The sequence below is a fragment of the Narcine bancroftii genome, unplaced genomic scaffold (genome assembly GCF_036971445.1).
Source record: "Narcine bancroftii isolate sNarBan1 unplaced genomic scaffold, sNarBan1.hap1 Scaffold_260, whole genome shotgun sequence".
Taxonomy (NCBI): Eukaryota; Metazoa; Chordata; class Chondrichthyes; order Torpediniformes; family Narcinidae; genus Narcine; species Narcine bancroftii.
The window spans coordinates 55819-74779 of NW_027211995.1; positions in this window are offsets into that span (position 1 = coordinate 55819).

Genomic DNA, 18961 nt, shown 5'->3' on the forward strand with positions numbered 1-18961 from the left:
TAAATGGAGAGCATCAATATTTTGTGAATTGGTACGGATTAGTTCAGATTTTGAGAAAAGATGGATGGACAGTACTTTGCAACAACATAATGACAGACAGTACAAAAGAAGCCACAGCGAGCTTGCATGGGAGCCAGGAAGGGAAAGTAGCCACTTTATTGAAATGGAGGCAAGAGAATGGTCTTAGGAGCAAGAACCCATGTGAGAGAAATTCTGGTTCACGAGCAAGTCACTAAAACCCAATGATGCCTTCCAAAGTGCATTCCGATTTGGGAATACGAGGCATTTATCTCGACTTATTTCTCCAGTTTGGGCATTTTAGATCATTAATATTCCCCAGTATTCTTAAAAATCTGATGATGAGGTGTTACATGTGTTGCTATGAGGTGTAACAATGCAGCTCGCAGTATTTGCACAGCAGATATAATAAGGGATCCACCCTTCCCCCTCTCCTTCATAGTGTCTATTTAAGACAAACATAATCTGCAAAGAAATGATGATGAGATCACAAGATGTAGCAGTAGAACTTCATTCATCTTTTGATTTGATCGTCTAAACAAGCTTAAAAAAAATTACAGAGCAGTGAGGGTCTGGGATGCATTGCTGGGGTGGAGGTGGGGGCTGGTACAATGAGGACATTCAAAACACTCTAAGATACATGGATGGAAATATAATAGAGGGTAATGAGTGTGAGGTAGGGAAGAGTTAGATTTGTAATGGCACTGATATACCATCGTTTACAAACAATTAAAGAATACCCTCACTCGTTTCTTCCAGAAGGCAATCCTCCTCAGACACAACATTGCATTCTTCAACTCCCGAAAGACCACCCAGCCAAACCCCTTTGACCTTCTCATTGGCTCATTGCCACATTGTAATCCTGACCCTCTCTCTCTACTCCTCCTGCATCGGAGATCCATCACCCATACACTGATGTTTAACACTCTCGGACACATGGGCTATTACTCCAGCGCGATGCTTCAAATACATTATCAGCGGCAAATGGCACCGTTCCCAAAGCAGGCAGATGCATCACCGTGACAGCCCCTCCCTCCACCTCCAGCCTCCGAGCCATGCAAGGAGGCGACTGAATGGAACTGTCCCCAGTGTAACGGTCTGGAGGGTTGACAGTTCACCTGATCTCGTATGATACTGGAAGACAGGCGATGCAGGGGTACGACTGGTCCTTTTGCTCTGGCCCTGATGCAGAATGTGGACATTCGAAATACATTGGCTTCAACCTGTTCATGGAAACAGTGTTACCTTTTCCATTCCTGTCAATAACAAAACACTATGGATGGTGTCATAAGACCTGGAAAGAACCATCGTAAATGGGATTAAGTGGTTTACGAACAACATCATGTCAAAGAAACACACGAGTACAGTGTTGACAATCATTTGGCACATCCACTGCAGAAGATGCTGCCAAATAGGAGAACATCAGAGTAATCTCATTTTCTCAAAGACGGTCAAGATAACTGACCTGTTCATGGAGCACTGTGTTTGGACTCAGATTCACAAACTCACCTGGCAAGGTCAGCATACAGTCATAGACTAGCTCTACCACTAAACATCCATGATCTGCCCTCAGAGCTGTAGTCACGCAAAGGAGAACCATGGGCAAACGTTCGCTCCATGTAGATGATTTTCCCCCTGCTGTCAATGGTGCTTTCGATCGTCAATGGAAATGCTCAAAGAAGCTGTTGGCCTGAAATGCTTAGCCGTAATTCAGGTAGTGACGAGAGGATCAGTGAGAGCTCAGACCAATGCTGACTCGAACTGAGACCCTCGATCTGTTGTAATTGTGCCCAGAACACCAAAAGATGGAATCCAATGATCCACAAAAGCCCAAGCAATTGTCTCTGCAGAGATGCCGATGATAGGAATTTCGTCCTTCCACCTCCTGTCCTCACCCGTGAGCAGAGAAGTACATTGCCGAGATGGCGGAAGTGAACCTTCCAAGCCACAAGGTGCATGTGCTGGAAATGGGAATCCAAAACAACAAAATCCCCCAGCTTGAATTTCATGTGCCTGGAGACTTTAGGGTGTTGACTCAGCAAGCAAGTCCTTGCCCATAATCCAACATTCTGTTTAACACGAACCCAGGTAAGATGTTCCTTAACCAGTTTGATTGATGCTCTTCTACCAGGAAGAGATAGATTGTGAAGAGAAAATCTCCTGCCTCATAGCCACCCACACAAACAGCCTCGTCCTTTCTGTTGGGGTAAAAAAATCACAAACCAACTTTTCACCTGATTCATCCAGCATCACATCTTGAAAATGGAGACCAGAGTTGATCTGGTTTCACCGGATGAAATCGGCATCAGTGTGCCGTGCATGAGCCATGGCACTGAAATGGATGGCAGTAGTTTTATGTAATGTCGAGACTGAATAGGGCACCAGCCACAGCATTCACTTTTCCTCAGATGTGCTGTGTGTCCAATGAAAATTGAAGGATGAAGTCCAAGTGCCGAATCTCTCTGGGCAAATAGAGACGTGTGCTTCTACTTGCAGTATGCATAAGAGGCTGGTGGTCTGTACAAATGGTCAAAGAATGACCTTCCAATAAAAAACTGAAATATCGAATTGGAAAATGGGATTCATGAGAGAATTACAAAGAAATTTATTTCAAAATTGTATCTACTATTTCAAGAGTAATCTCCAAATCCAAACTTGAATAAATCAAAAGAAGGATGGGAATTGGATTTGGGAACTGAAATTGACCCTTTTTGCTGGTCTGACGTTTGTTGGGACAATAATTATTGTTTTTGATAGATTAGTTAATAATAACTTTATTCATCAATTATATTTAAAGCTACAACAATTAATTTATTCCTAATTTTTCAAATTCATATTTTAGATGTGGCACATAAACTGGTACATTTATACATTGTATCTGGAGATCTCTCAAGGTGACATCATTTTGGAAAAATGTGGGCAAGTTTTTGGAACAAATTATCATAATGTTTACCATTAACACCTGAGCTTTTACTTTTGGGAAATGTTTATGATTTGGAAGCCTAATTCAATTTCTCAAAGAACAATTAATTATTTTAATAAGTCGCATTGGCAGTTACCAGGAGATGTATAACAATTCCATGGAAATCTGAATCCCATCTTAAAATTGATTGTGGGGGAATGTAAAATTGTATTCCCTTAGCAAAGGTGACTTATAATATTCGAACTGGGTATGATACATACTTCAAAATATGGAAACCATATTTAGATATGGGTTTGGATATCTAATGTATTAACTTCTCCACCCCACCACCACTTTTCTTTAATCTTAATGGTTGAACCTTATCATGTTGGTTTAATTCTACTATTTTATAAATATCCTGCCTTTCCTTTTGGGAGGGAATAGTTATCACAGTAGCTTTGCACCTAGATCTGTATTTTTTATCTTTTATACTTTTTTCTCTTCTCACTTTTCTGTACAGTTCAACCATTTATTTTTTATTCTATTTTCATAATTGTAAGTTTCATTTGGATACGATTCTATAATTATATTGAACTGTATACAAAACTATACATATATTTTTTTTAAAAACTGAAATATTTCACTGCGAGATAGATAGCTAAGAGTTCTTGCCCAAATGTACTATATTTTCCTGAGCTGGTGACCACTTGGCTGGAAAAAAAATGTCAAAGTTTCCAATTGCCCACAGACTCGTTGTTCGAACACTGGTCCCACAGCACTGACAGATGCATCTGTGGTAAGAGAGCAAGGCCTTGGGCATTTGATGTACAAGCTGAGTGGCCTTTGTAAGAACAGTGTTCACATCATGGAAAGCATACACGGCATTGTCTTTCAAAGTTAAGGTCTTTTTGAAACAGGCATCAGATCTTTTGAGTCATTCAGAAAGAGGTAATAGAGATGCTGTGGCATTCACCAGGGAACAGCAATAAAAATTCCTCCAACTTAAAAAAACATCACAACTGGCCAACTTTAACGGCGGGAGGAAATTCTCAAAATTTACGCATTTCCCATTCATCAGGCAAAATACCATGTTGCATAATTCTAGGTCCCAAAAATACAAGATCAGAAGCACCAGAAACACTTTCCTGGGATTGATCACGATGCCACATTCCTCAGGTCTTGGAAACAATGAGATAAGGTGGCTCTTGTGCTCCTCTTCATCCACACTTACAACCAGAATCTGATCGATCAACACAAGCACCAAAAAAACCCAAGGCCAGTGAGTTTGTGGTCCATGAACCACTGGAATGTCTGAGCTGCATTTCATAGACTGAATGGTATTCTCAGAAACTCAAACATGCCGAACGGGAGCATCACTGCTGTCTTCGTGACATCCGGAGACTCAAATTGAATCTAATAGTCAGCATGTACTAGATCTATTTTGGCAAATGCATATTTGCTGTGGAGGTTTGCTGAGAAGTCTTGTAAATTTGGAATATTGTATCAGTCAGGCACGGTGGAATTGTTCAGGGGACGATCATCTCTGCAAGGCCGCCAATCCCTAGTTTTTTTCAGAACCATATGCAACCGTGAAGCCCAGTAGCTGTCAGATCTGTGGGCTACACTCAACTCTTGCCAATCCAATCTTGCAATTTTAAGATAATCTGGGGGTATTACGAGCCTGTGTCTCAGACCCTGCCTTTATATGGTGGCTTATTGCATGTCTGTACACCGTTACAGTGGGGTCATGAGGCAAGGAAAGCACGAGTAAGACTTGGAAATGGCAGGAATCAGGTTGAAGGTTTGTCAGGCAGCAGGTGGCATTGGAAGGACAACAAATGCAGCTCACTTGCATTCAAGAGCTGCAGTCCACACAACGTTTTTTCAAATACATCACGGAAAAATGTGACAAGAAATTCACTCCCAAAATGGAATTTGCCACATTTACAACTGAAAAACTACCCAAAAAGATGGCAAGACTGAAATTAAGCATGAGTAACCTCTGGCCATGTTTGAATAAGAGAATCATTTGTAGCTGAAAGAACACATGACATATTAGAAAGACTATGTTCCTCAAGGATTGAAGGGACCGGCACCGATCGAAACTGACAGATAATTTTGAACTTTTACATAGAGATGGCAAACAAATAACCTACTCCAACAATTGCCTCGAATGTTTCCATTTTTCTCAGTTGCCTTCGATAATCTCTCTCAAATGAGAACAAGATCCCAAAACAAAGGAGGAGAACCATGCCACCAGGCCCATTGAGCCTGCTCCATAAATACACACTGAGCTACTCTACACTCCTTCCAATTTCCAGCTTTTTCCCCATATCCCTTCATGCCCTCACTAACGAGATACTTGTCTATTTCTTGTTTAAATACTCCCAGTGATCTGCCTTCCACTGCTGTATGAGGCAGTAAGTTCCACAGCTCCATGACCCTCTGGCAAAAGAAGTTCTTCCCAATCTCTGTTTTGGATAGATAACCTCTAATTTTCATGCATCGATTCACCCACCAAGGGAAACATCTTACCCGCATCCACCCTATCTAAACCTTTCAAAATAAAAAATGTCTCCATGAGCTTTCTTCTTTAATTTCCGATATCCCAATGACTATAACCCAAGAGCTGTCAAACACTCCTCGTACATTATATTTTGCATTCTGGGAATCATCCTCGTCGTTCTCCTCTGCACCCTCTCCAACAACATCACATCCTTTCTCAGATAGGGGGCCCAAAACTACACCCAGTACTCAAAATGAGGACTCACCAGTGCCCCATAGAGCCTCATTAACACCTCTTTACTCTTGTACACTATTTCTCTTGAAATGAATGCCAACATAGCATTCGCTTTCTTCATTACTAATTTCACCTGGTCATTAACATCTTCGAATAAATGTTCTGGGTTTAATTTTTTAAAATCATGTTGTGGTTCCTTTTCATCACCTCTTTGGAAGCTGAATTCACAAAATTTTCCAAATATTTTTTCAGCAATAATTCTGTGGTACAGAGGATTACTCATCTTTCCTAGAGGTTAAAAGTTGCATTTTAATTTTGTTGTCTCAACTGAACATTGCACAAGGTGAAGGCTGATTAAAATGGATTCAGTAATGATGGCCTTCAACTTTGCATTATTGCTGTGGCTACACAGCTTGAATTATAAACTGCTGTTTCTACAGGGAATTAACTCATGGAAATGTTCTAAATACATTCATTGCAGATAGACCTCTGTGAAAAGTTTACGGCCCATCGACAACAATCCTTGAAAAGAGATGAATCATCACCCAACAGAGCAGCCCAGGAATAGGCCATTTGGTGAACAATGTCTGTGGTGACCATGATGCTCATTTAAATTAATCCCATGTGTCAGCACATGGTCCATACACATCACCCATTCCCTCTTGTTCATGTGCCCAACCAAATGCCTCTTAAATCGTGGCGATTTCACCACTATCCTGGCAGCGTGGGCCAGACCCCCACCACACTGTGCAAAAACCTGCCTCACTTCTCTCCTTTTCCCCTCTCATGTTCAATATAGGCATCATAGTATTTTTACATTTCCCACGGGGGTGGGGGGGGGGTGGGGAAAGAAGAAATCTACCTTCTCCAGGACTACAATAATTGGATAAATTTCAACCAGGTCATCACTCAGCTTCCAATGCTCCAGAGAAAACTATCCAAACTATCCTCTCCTCAGAACCAATGCTCTAACCCAAGCAACCCCCGATAAACTCCTTTGGTCATGCAGCAACTAGAATTGCAGAAAACACTCGAAATGTGGCCAAAATAACACCAAAGTCCCTATATTTTTCAAGGCATTTGGACAAGTAACTGAGAAAAATTACATTTTAGACACATGGTACGTCAAGATCAGAAGGATTGGAGCATTATTGTTCAGGTGACACAACTTTAAAAAATAACATCTAACTTTATGAAGAATGTGATACAACAACAGGAAAAATGGATGGAATCAGACACATTCTATGAGCATTGGGAAGCAAAGAAAAATGAATTGGTTTTCCATCCCTTCCGACAGGTCCTCACCGACCTGCGACCGTAGTACCACAATGGTCGCATCGTGGGAGGTTGCCCACGATGGTCGCAAGTCGGGGTTTTGACCGCGTGCGAGGAGCCCTGAAGTCTTAGAGCCTATTTTTAAAATCAAATGATTTGACAAACTAGAACAGAGACACAGGGCACAAAAGACCCAAAATGTGCGGATTGACTTTGTGACTCAGGGTCCATTGGCTGGGTCAGCCATCTTAATTTCTGTACGCATGCGCCAGACGTCAGTTGGCGCTTGCGCAAACAGTTCGCTTCGTGGCCCTCAATCGGCACATGCGTATCTGCAAGATATGCGCGAACTCACCACGCATGCGCCAACTAGACTTGCCAATCACGTTCCCGCGCCCCCTCCCGCTGCAAGTAATCCCGCGGCCTCCAGCCTCGCCCTGCCGACGCCATCAGGCCTCGCACCGACGCCTCGGCTTCACCCAAACACCCCGCCGCTACCGGCCGCTCCCGAGTATGGCCCAGCGGGCTGCTGGTAGCCCGTTTTCCCTGGACCACGCGGCTGTGGATCCCGGCGCCGCCGCCAACTTTTCCCGTTGGGCCAGCGGGGACGCGACGGACCCTGAGCAGACGATGCCGCCGCAAACGTCCCGCCTCCTCACAGCACGAGCCAATCAGCCCGCGAATCCGCCCATCAATCCAACCCGACTTCAGCGTCCAATCAAATAGCGGCCTCACCGAATCAGCCCATTGGCTCGCGCAACTGAAGCAACCAATCAGCGAGCGATCGAGCGAACACACAGGTGAACCCAATCTGCATCGCAAGACAGAAAACAAAGGCAGTGGAAGGAGCAGGAGACCTTTCGGCCCTTCCACTTTCAACTACCCCAACAACTCAATCAAATCTTTGGGAAACACAGGATCACTTTGTCTTGGCTCCAGGATTCCTCTGATCTTAAGAAATACATTGTACCCCAACTGCAAGGGAGACTATTTATTATCAAACTTTCCTTTATATTTATTACTGCTTCCAATTTAATGGAGGACACAAGTGGTTGTGTCAACCAGCTGGACGGCCTCGGGGAACCTCATGGAGCAGGCAATTATGGTGAGAAGGTAACTCATCCCTTGGGAGGCCGGTAGTGACCCTACAATGTCATTGTAGATGTGGCTGAACCTATGTGGTGCTGGCTCGAATGTCTGGGGTGGTGCCTTCATGTATGTCTGCATTTTGGTCATCTGGCAAAGTGTACAGGCCTTGGCCCACTGACAACCTGTTTCTGAAGGCTCAGCAAGACAAACCTATTGACCACCATTTTGACAGTACTGATGGCCGGGTGCGTCAGGTTGTGCACCTCATCATAAAACTGCTATCTCCATGCTGTCGGCACGATGAGGTGGGGTTTGCCATTGGAATGCCGCAGAGGAGCGTCTACTTACCAGGGTCGATGTTAACATCCTCCAGCCTGAGCCTGGACACTGCTGTCTTGCTTGCAAGGATCTCAGGGTCGTACTGCTGTCCCCTGCCGAGGGCTAAGTAGTCTATTCACTGGGACAGGGCCTGGTCAAACTTGATTGCGGCGGTGGGGCAGTGCGTCACCCACGATGTGTTGAATGTCTGTAGTGAACTCAGACTCATATGAGAGGAGTCGCTGCTGCTTGGCCAACCACAGGTCCAACACTTTATGGAAGGCAAAAGTTAATGGCTTCTAGTCCATGAAGACACTGAATTGTCTACCTTCCAAAAATACTTTAAGTGCCTGACTGCCAGGTACAGCACCAATTGCTCTCAGTCAAAGACACTGTATTTGAGTTCAGGTGGCCAGAGGTGTCTGCTAAAGAAGGATAGAGGCTGCCATTCCCCTTCGATGAATTGCTCCAGTGCACCCCCTACTGCTGTGCTGGAAGCATCTACTGTGAGAGTGGTGGGTGTCTCTGGCCTGGTGTGTACCACAAGGGTTGTGTTGGCCAGTGCGTCCTTGGCCTTCTGGAACGCCTCCAAATCCTCATTGTCCCAGGTAATGTCTTTACCTTTCTCCGAATGATGTGGGCCACTACCGGTATGAATCGGTGATAAAAATTAATGGTACCAGTGAATTCTTGCAGCCCCTTCATTATGCGGGGTTTGGGGAAGCACTGAACATCCTCTACCTTTTCAAGCAGGATTTAGTTCCGTGCCTGTTGATTTGACCCCCAAGGAAGTCGAACGTTTCCAACCTGCACTGGCACTTAGCAAGGTTTATATAGTATGTCCAAATACCTCCAGCCAGGTGCACAGTCACATTCAATAGGGTAGAAAATTCCAAGGATATTTAATTTTCATTGAAGACATTTCTTAAAGTCTAAGCAGCCGATCGGTTATTGGGAAATTGTGACACTTGGTGAGCCTTTTAAATGCCCCTAAGATTTCTGCCTTCACCACCACTCCACTTCTTGGGCTCGTCCCATGTCCCTGACCTGGTACGCATACATTGCATCCCCTCCCCTTGTCACCCTCCTGTTGCTCCACCCCGAGCCAGTGGTGAAAGTGGTTTCTGTCCCAACAGGTGTTGGGGACCTCAACCAGGGAGCAGACCTGGGAGATGAACCTCAACTGCATCTAATTCACATTCCCGCAGATCAACGCACGACCGTGGGCCAAGGTGAGTGACCCATTGGTGAACCGGAGCTCCGGGGGTGGTCTCCATCCTCTGAGTTCATCCCCAATACTGTCCCCTGTCACCTACCAGGCCCATCTCCAAACCCCCATCTCCCACCAGGCCCATCTCACACACCTCTGCCCTGGCTGGAGCAGTTTCACTCTTCATGTGGGGGTCCAAAATGGATGGAGTGGGAAGGAAGTCCATGTACGTCGTCAGACTATCATGTTATGATCCCAAAGGACCCCAAAACCCAGCAGCAATAGACATTCACCAGGACAAGTAGTTGAGCGAGTCAAGGGTTGATTCGGTGAGGCCGCTATTGGATGAGACGCTGGGGTCGGGTTGGATTGATGGGTGGGTTCGCGGGCTGATTGGCTCTTGCTGTGAGGAGGCGGGACATTGGCGGCAACGTCGTCTGCTCGGGGTCCGTCGCGTCGCCGCGGGCGCGAATGGGAGGAAGTTGGCGGAGGCGCCGGGACCTTCCTCAGCCGCGCGGTCCAGGGAAAACGGGCGACCAGCAGCCCGGTGGGCCCCACCCGGGAGTGGCCGGTACCGGCGGGATGTTTGGATGGAGCCGAGGCGTCGGTGCGAGGCCTGATGGCGCCGACAGGGTGAGGCCGGAGGCCGTGGGGTAACTGGCAGTGGGAAAGGGGCGGGGGAGGGGCAAGAAGAAGTTTTGGAAGTCTGGTTGGCGCATGGGCGGTCGATTTGCGACTTGGAGTTGGGTTTACGCATGTGCGGCTAATATGCACGTGCCGACTGACGGGCCACTCAGCAAAGCCACAAGTCGCGCATGCGCACTGAAATTAAGATGGCTTCCCCCAGCCGATGGACCCTGAGAAACTGAATCACAAAGTCAATCCGCACATTTTGGGTTTTACGTGTCCTGTGTCTCTGTTCACCTTTGAAAATCATTTGATTTTAAAAATAGGCTCTAAGACTTCAGGGTTCCTCGCACGGGGGCAAAACTCCGACTTGCGACCATTGTGGTATCTGACTGAACTTTTGGGTTCCATTGCGGTCGCAAGTCGGGAAGGACTTGGGGTCATTGGGTCGCTTAGGAAGGGATGGAAAACCAATGCATTTTTTTTTGCTTCCAAATGTTCATAGAATGTGTCTGATTCCATCTGTTGTTCCTGTTGTAGTATCACATTCTTCATAAAGTTAGATGATATTATTTTAAAAGTTGTGTCTCTTGAACAATAATGCTCCAATCCTTCTGATCCTGGCATACCATGTGTTTAAAATGTAATGTTTCTCAGTTACCTGTCCGAATAGCTTAAAAATATAGGTACTTTGGTGTTAAAAATACAAGGTAAAGATTTCACCAATCCTTTTGAATTTATGATCTCTGGGATTTCTGGACATGTTTTCTATTTAGGTTAGTGTATCATGCAGACCTGTTTGGTTGCAGCAAGTAAGAAGTTATCGCCTTGTAGCATCCGCTGTGGCAGCGCTACCAAATAAAGAGACATCCACCCAAGGTGAGAGTAAACCAAAGACTGGCTTTACTGTTTTAAATTCCCCATGTGTGCTCGCTGGCCCACCCACTTCTGGTGACGTACTCCCTGACTTCCAGCTTTACGTCATTGTGTCATGGCGTCACTCTCCAGCTGTCTGCCTCTACGTGGAAGTGTAGGGCTCCTCAGCCCATACATGGTGCTAGGTGCGGGCTCCTTCTTGGCAGTGAAGGGGAGTCCGTGCCATCTTGGACTATCCGAGTGTTGCAGAGATTTGGCCTCTTTTTGCTCACCTGGTCTCTTGGCATGCTACAATCTCAGTGTTTATAAGCGGGAAATTCTTTCAATGTTTCATTCAACTTTATTACAAAATTCTTCCTAGATTATCTGTGTACCATTGAAGGTTATGGGTTTTCTTGAACAGGGATCATGATTATACTCATAATTTGGTGAGCCAATGGATGGGACATTTTTTGCTCATGCCCCATGAGAATCGAAATAAAAATGTAGTGACAAAATTAGGAAGGTTTGTTGACCCTTCTTTTTAAGCAGGATGTCATGATGATGTTCATCTTGCATATGATTTGTCAGTTCTTAATGGCAGCTGCCATATTGGCATTGTAAGGAGAGATGGGAAATGGGTCAGGTCCTTGATGGTCCCAGTAATGCAACATAGAAAGATGTCTTGGGGCTGAATGTGGTTTAGGGAGGGAGAGGGTAGAGTATTAATTTTTAAGAAACGTATGTTGCCAGCCACCTATCAATATTTTTTGTCAAATAGAAACTCCTGCTGGTAGAACCCATTTCCTACTTTGAACATTCCCAATGTCATTATCCAAGCAGATATTGTTCAATCTCACTTCTCCTTCTTCCAAGTTATCTGGATGCAGGCAATTCTTCTGCTGTGCACAGAATTGAACGTTTCTAAATTTCACCAGGTTTTGGTGCTCAAAAGGTAAATGTTTCCCGCTCAGAAGGTTCTTGTAGGGTTTTTAAAGATTTGTTGTTCCAGGATTTCCACAACTGAGGTACCTTCATTAGTCACCTCAATGTCTGGCTGAGGAAACTTGCCCCATCAGGATTTTCCAGATGGTAACTTATTTTTGCAAGCTACTACATAGTTCCATTCCTCTTATTCCAAACAACAGGAGTTCTTTCTTCTGCTCAAGCTGTTGTTAGATAAACAAAACCCACGTGTGACTTTCCTCTAAGCACCCTGCAGAAAAGTACTTGTAGCCATCCTGGCTCCATTTCCAAACAATGGTCATTCATTTTATGACATCAGTTCGACTAACACCAACTTGTGAATGTGAATAACTTTCTCCAGAGATCTTCAATATTTCTTCAGTCTTTCAAATAAAATGTTTTATAATGTATGTGTGTGTATGTATGTAACCTACTCTAAATCTTACCAAAATCCCAAATATTACAAAATTCTCCAAATATATTTATCCATTACAATATCACGTAAGGTGCATTTAAGAGACTCTAAGACAGGTTTACATGGGTGAAAGGAAAACAGGGTTGTAGCGGACGCAATGCCACCGTCAGTTCACAGACTTACCTGACACGTCGCAGGCTAACAGTGCTGGGCACCAAAGTACAGTGAGTGGATCAGATGAAGCCCCTGCCTAAAGGCACGGGGAACAAATGGCTGGTAGCTTTAACCTGCTGGTCCTCTGGACCAGGTGTTCACTAATGTTCTCATTGAGAGGCAGGGAATAAAAGGTCTGTATGTCTGCAATAAACCACTCTTGAGTTGACTACCTTTGTATGTGTTTTCCTTTATTTAGTAGCATCTACCGCAGTAGCTGCTACAGGGTTTTTTTTTGTTAATAATATCAAGATCAACAAAACATCGTAGGCCAAAGGGTTTGTACTGGGCTGTAATATTCTGTTATTTCTGTTATTGCTTGATTTGAATATCTGTTGTAAACACTGTGAGACTTCAATAATGTAGCAAATTTGGACAGCAACATTGCAGTCAGAAATTTGTATCTCCTGGTTGACTTGAGTTTTTTACCTTTTTACACAATGCTTTATAGTTCTGGTCAGTAAGAAAAGAAATATTGTGCATGTTGAATATGTCATTATGTCTGAAAGTAACACTGGAAAAGAGTCAGTAACACCAAGGTAAGTAGGACCCTGTAGTGGCTGGTTCATTTTCCTGATTGGCACAAGTTATCCCTCAGCGGCTACAGTGATGTGAAAATGTGGGTAAATTATTTTGTATATGATTTATACATGGAAAAATAGGTTGTTGTTTGTTCCAATTTCAGGTCGGTGTGGTTGCAAAGTGGGTAAGGATAGAAAATAGTTGGGGATCAACAACTGAGGCTTGCATTTGATGGTTTGAAAGTCAAAATGGAAACTCAGAATAAGGCTAATCTGATTAGGCAAGACACTGGCTCTTATACTTCCACCAGAAGTGAATCTAGAATTGAATTTTGAGTCATTTACGGTGGGTAATTTCAAAGTCTGTTGATTGTAAGACTAAATTAAGAGCCCTTTTTCCCCTGGCTGTGCTGAAAAATTGTTTTGTTTATTAACAAAATCTCTCTGAGAGGGAGAATAGAGTGAAGCTGCTTTCCTACTCATTGGTGATGAATCTTGCAGTAGTATCTTTCAACTAATTAGAGACTCAATTCCTGCCTGTCCTTGGGCATTTTCTCCTGCAATCTACATCAGTCACCACCATCCAGGGATTCTCATGCAGGGTAAAGTTTCAAATTCACCCCCTCCAACCATGTCCGTGCCCTCTGTGGCAGGAAACCCAATGCAGAGTAAATGACAGATTGGCTGAGCACCTCCACTTTGATCACAATGGCCATCTTGGCTCATGGTCACAAGTTGTTTTAAGTTCCATTCCATTCCCACACTGACCTTTGTCTTCTGCCTCCTCCATTGTCAGGGTGAGGTCAAATCCAGAGGAACCATCTCTTATTGCATTTGTGAATCAATGGTATGCATATGGAATTTTCCAAGTTCATGTAACCTGCCCACCACCTCCCCACTCCACAGGTTTAACTCTCTCTCCTGCTGATTCACCCAGTCCCCCTCGTATTCTCCCTTCCCAACCAGATGACTGATAAATGTGGGCAGAGAAATGGCAGATGGAGTTTAATCTGGACAAGTGCCTTGCACTTTGAGAGGACTTGTCATACTGTTGCAAAGAGGGATCTTGGGGTGCAAGCATGAGCTCCTTGATAGTGGCAACACAAGTGTAGGGTGTTAAAGAAATTATTCTTCATTGAGCAGGGCATGAAGTATAAATGTGATTAGGCCACATTGTGAGTGTTTCCTGCAATTCTAGTTACTGCATGACAAAAGGAATTTATCTGGGGGGTTGCTTGGGATAGCGCATTGGGTCTGAGGAGAGGTTGGACAAATTTGGATAGTTTTCTCTGGAGCATTGGAGGCTGAGAGATGACCTGGTTGAAATTTATCCAATTATTGTAGTCCTGGAGAAGATAGATTTCTTCTTTCCCCTGCCCCCGTGGGAGATGTAAAAATACTACGATACCTATATTGAACATGAGAGGGGAAGTGAGGCAGGGTTTCGCACAGTGCGGTGGGGGTCTGGCCCACATGGCCAGGATAGTGGTGAAATCACCACGATTTAAGAGGCATTTGGTTGGGCACATGAACAAGAGGGAATGGGTGATGTGCATGGACCACGTGCTGACACATGGGATTAATTTAAATGAACATCATGGTCACCACAGACATTGTTCACCAAATGGCCTATTCCTGGGCTGCTCTGTTGGGTGACGATTCATCTCTTTTCAAGGAATGTTGCCAATGGGCAGTAAACTTTTCACAGAGGTCTATCTCCAATGAATGTATTTAGAACATTTCCATGAGTTAATTCCCTGTAGAAACAGCAGTTTATCATTCAAGCTCTGTAGCCACAGCAATAATGCAAAGTTTGAAGGCCATCATTACTGAATCCATTTTAATCAGCCTTCACCTTGAGACAACAAAATCAAAATGCAACTTTTAACCTCTAGGAAAGATGGGTAATTCTTTGTACCACAGAATTATTGCTGAAAAAATATTTGGCAAATTTTGTGAATTCAGCTTCCAAAGAGTTGATGAAGAGGAACCACAACGAGATTTTAAAAAATTAAACCCAGAACCTTTATTAGAAGAAGTTCATCGCAATAAACATGTTCAGGTTCAGTAATGATTGATTCTAGAATGGTATGTGGCAGTAATGAAAGGAATGCAGGATAGATATATTCCAAGAAAAATAAATTAATGATTTGGATTGTGGTTTAAATGGTTTTGTGGCCAAATTTGCGGAGGTCACCAAGATAGGGGACAGAGTAGGAAGTGTAGAAACCGTAAAGTTGCAGAAGGATATAAAGAGATTAGGAAACTGGGCAAAATGATGGCAGATGAGATTTAACACCGAGAAATGTACAGTTGTACATTTTGACAGTGGAAATAAACAGGAAGCATACTATTTGGATGGGAAGAAAATTCAGACCTTGGATGTGCAAAGGGACCTGGGTGTCCTTCTGCAAGGAAACCTAAAAGTTAATGACCAGGTGAAATTGGTCATGAAGAAAGCGAATGCTATGTTGGCATTCATTTCAAGAGGAATGGTGTACAAGGGAAAAGAGGTGTTGATGAGGCTCTATGGGGCACTGGTGAGACCTCATTTCGAGTAGTGTGTGCAGTTTTGGGCCGGTTATCTGTGAAAGGATGTGATGTGGTTGAAGAGGGTGCAGAGGAGAATGACTAGGATGATTCCCAAAATGCAAAGGATAACATACAAGGAGTGTTTGACAGCTCTAGGGTTGTATTGATTGGAGTACAGGAAATTAAAGAAGTAACGTCATGTAGACATTTTGTATATTGAAAGGTTTAGATAGGATGGATGTGGGTAAGATGGTTCCTTTGGTGGGTGAATTGAGGACAAGAAAATTAGAGGTGATCCTATAAAACAGAGATTAGGAAGAACTTGTTTCGCCAGAGGGTCGTGGATCTGTGGAACCGCTGCCACATACAGTAGTGGAAGCCAGATCACTGAGTATTAAATCAAGAAATAGTTTTGTGTCAGTTTACGGAGCAGATTCGATGGGCCTGGTGGCCTGGTTCTGTTCCTTTGTCTGTGATCTTGTTCTTATTTGGGAGAGATTATTGAAGGCAACTGAGAAAAATTGAACAATTCTAGACAGTTGTTACAATAGGTTATTAGTTTGGCATCTCGATGTAAAACTCCAAAACTATCTGTCACTTTGGAGCGGTGCCTGTCCCTCCAACTCCTGAGGAACATAGATTTGCGAATATGTCATGTGTTCATTCAGCTACAAATGATTCTCTTATTCAAATATGCCCAGAGGTCACTCGCATTTCATTTCAGCTTCACATCGTTTTGGGTGGGTTTTCAGTTGTAAATGTGGTGAGTTCCACTTTGGGAGAGAATTTCTTGTCACACTTTTCAGTGATGTATTTGACAAAATGCCGTTGTGTGGACTGCAGCTCTTGAATGCAAGTGAGCTACATTTATTGTCCTTCCAATGCCATCTGCTGCCTGACAAGCCTTCAACCTGTCTCCTGCCCTTTCCAAGCCTTGCTCAAGTCTTTTCTTCGCCTCGTGTCCCCATCATAATGGTGTGCAGACATGCAATAAGCCACCATATAAAGGCAGGGTCTATGAGACACAGGCTTGTAATACCCCGGATTATCTTAAAATCTCAAAATTGGAATGGCAAGAATTGTGCCTAGCCCACAGATCTGACAGCTGTTGGGCTTCACGATTGTATGTGGTTCTGAAAAAACTAGAGATTGGTGGCCTTGCAGAGATGATCGTCCCCTGAACAATTCCACCATGCCTGACTGATACAATATTCCAAATTTACAAGACTTCTCAGCAAACCTCCATGACAAATCTGCATTTGCCAAAATAGATCCAGTACGTGCTTACTATTAGATTCCATTTGAGTCTTTGGATGTCACAAAGACAGCAGTGATGCTCCCGTTCGGCATGTTTGTGTTTCTGAGAAAACCATTCGGTCTATGGAATGCAGCTCAGAAATTCCAGTGATTCGTGGACCACGAACTCACTGTCCTTGGGTTTGTTTGGTACTTGTGTTGATTGAGGAGATTCTGGTTGTAAGTGTGGATGAAAAGGAGCACAAGAGCCACCTAATCTCATTGTTTCTAAGGCTTGAGGAATGTGGTACCGTGATCAATCCCAGGAAAGTGTTTCTGGTGTTTCTGATCTTGTATTTTTGGGAGCTAGAGTTATGCCACATGGTATTTTGCCTGATGAATGGAAAGTGCGTGAAATTTGAGAATTTCCTCCCTCTGTTACGTTTGGCCAGTTGTGATGGTTTTGAGGTATGAGGAATTTTTATTGCTGTTTCCTGGTGAATGCCACTGCACCTCTTGCTGAACGACTCAAAGGATCTGATGTCTGCTTCAAAAAGACATTATCTTTGATAGACCATCCTGTTTATGCTTTCCATGATGTGAACGCTGTTCTGACAAATGTCACTAAGGTTGTACATCAAATGCCCAAGATCTTGCTCTCTTACCACAGATGCATCTGTCAGTGCTGTGGGAGCAGTGTTCGAACAATGAGTCTGTGGGCAATTGGAACCTCCGGTGTTTTTTTTCAGCCAAGCGGTCACTGGCTCAGGCAAAGTATAGTACATTTGGGCAAGAACTCTTAGCTATCTATCGCGCAGTGAAACATTTCAGTTTTTGTTTTAATTTATAGTTTTGTATACAGTACAATATAATACCAGAATCGTATCCAAATAATACATTGATCAAAATAGAATAACAAATAAATGGTTGTACTGTCCATAAAAGTGAGAAGAGAAGAAAAGTATAATGAAAAAAAAACAGATCTAGTTTCAAAGCTCCTGTGATAACTAATCCCTCCCAAAAGGAAAGGCAGGACATTAAAAAAATATTAGAATTAAACCAACATGATAAGGTTCAACCATTAAGATTAATGAAAAGTGGTGGTGGGGTGGAGAAGTGAATACATTAGATATCCAAACCCATATCTAAATATGGTTTCCATATTTTGAATAATTTATCATACCCAGTTAATATTATACGTCACCTTTGCTAAGGGAATACAATTTTGCATTTCCCCACAATCAATTTTAAGATGGGATTCAGATTTCCATGGAATTGCTATACATCTCCTGGCCACTGTAAATGCAACTTATAAAAATAATTAATTGTTCTTTGAGAAATTGAATTAGGCTTCCAAATCATATACATTTCCCAAAAGTAAATGCTCAGGTGTTGATAGTAAACATTATTATAATTTGTTCCAAAAACTTGCCCACATCTTTCCAAAATGATGTCACCTTGAGACATGACCAGAGAGAATGTATAAACGTACCAATTTCTGTGCCACATCTAAGACATAAATTTGAAAAAATTGCAATAAATTAATTGATATAGCATTAAATATAATTGATGGATAAATTTGTAATTAACTATTCTATCAAAAACATTAATTACTGTCTCAACAAATGTCAGACAAGCAAAAAGGGTCAATTTCAGTTCCCAAATCCAATTCCCATCTTTCTTTTGATTTATTCAAGTCTGGGTTTGGAGATTCCTCTTGAAATAGTAGATACAATTTTGAAACAAATTTATTTGTAATTCTCTCATAAATCCAAATTTCCAATTCAATATTTCAGCTTTTAATTGGAAGGTCATTCTTACACAATTTGTACAGACCACCAGTCTCTTCTGCATACTGAAAGTAGAAGCACACATCTCTATTTGTGCAGAGAGATTTGGCACTTGGAGTTCATCATACAATTTTCATCGGACACACAGCATATCTGAGGAAAAGCGAATGCTGTGGCTGGTGCCCTATCCAGGCGCGACATTACATCCAACAATTGCCATTGATTTCACTGCCGTGGCTCATGCACGGCACACT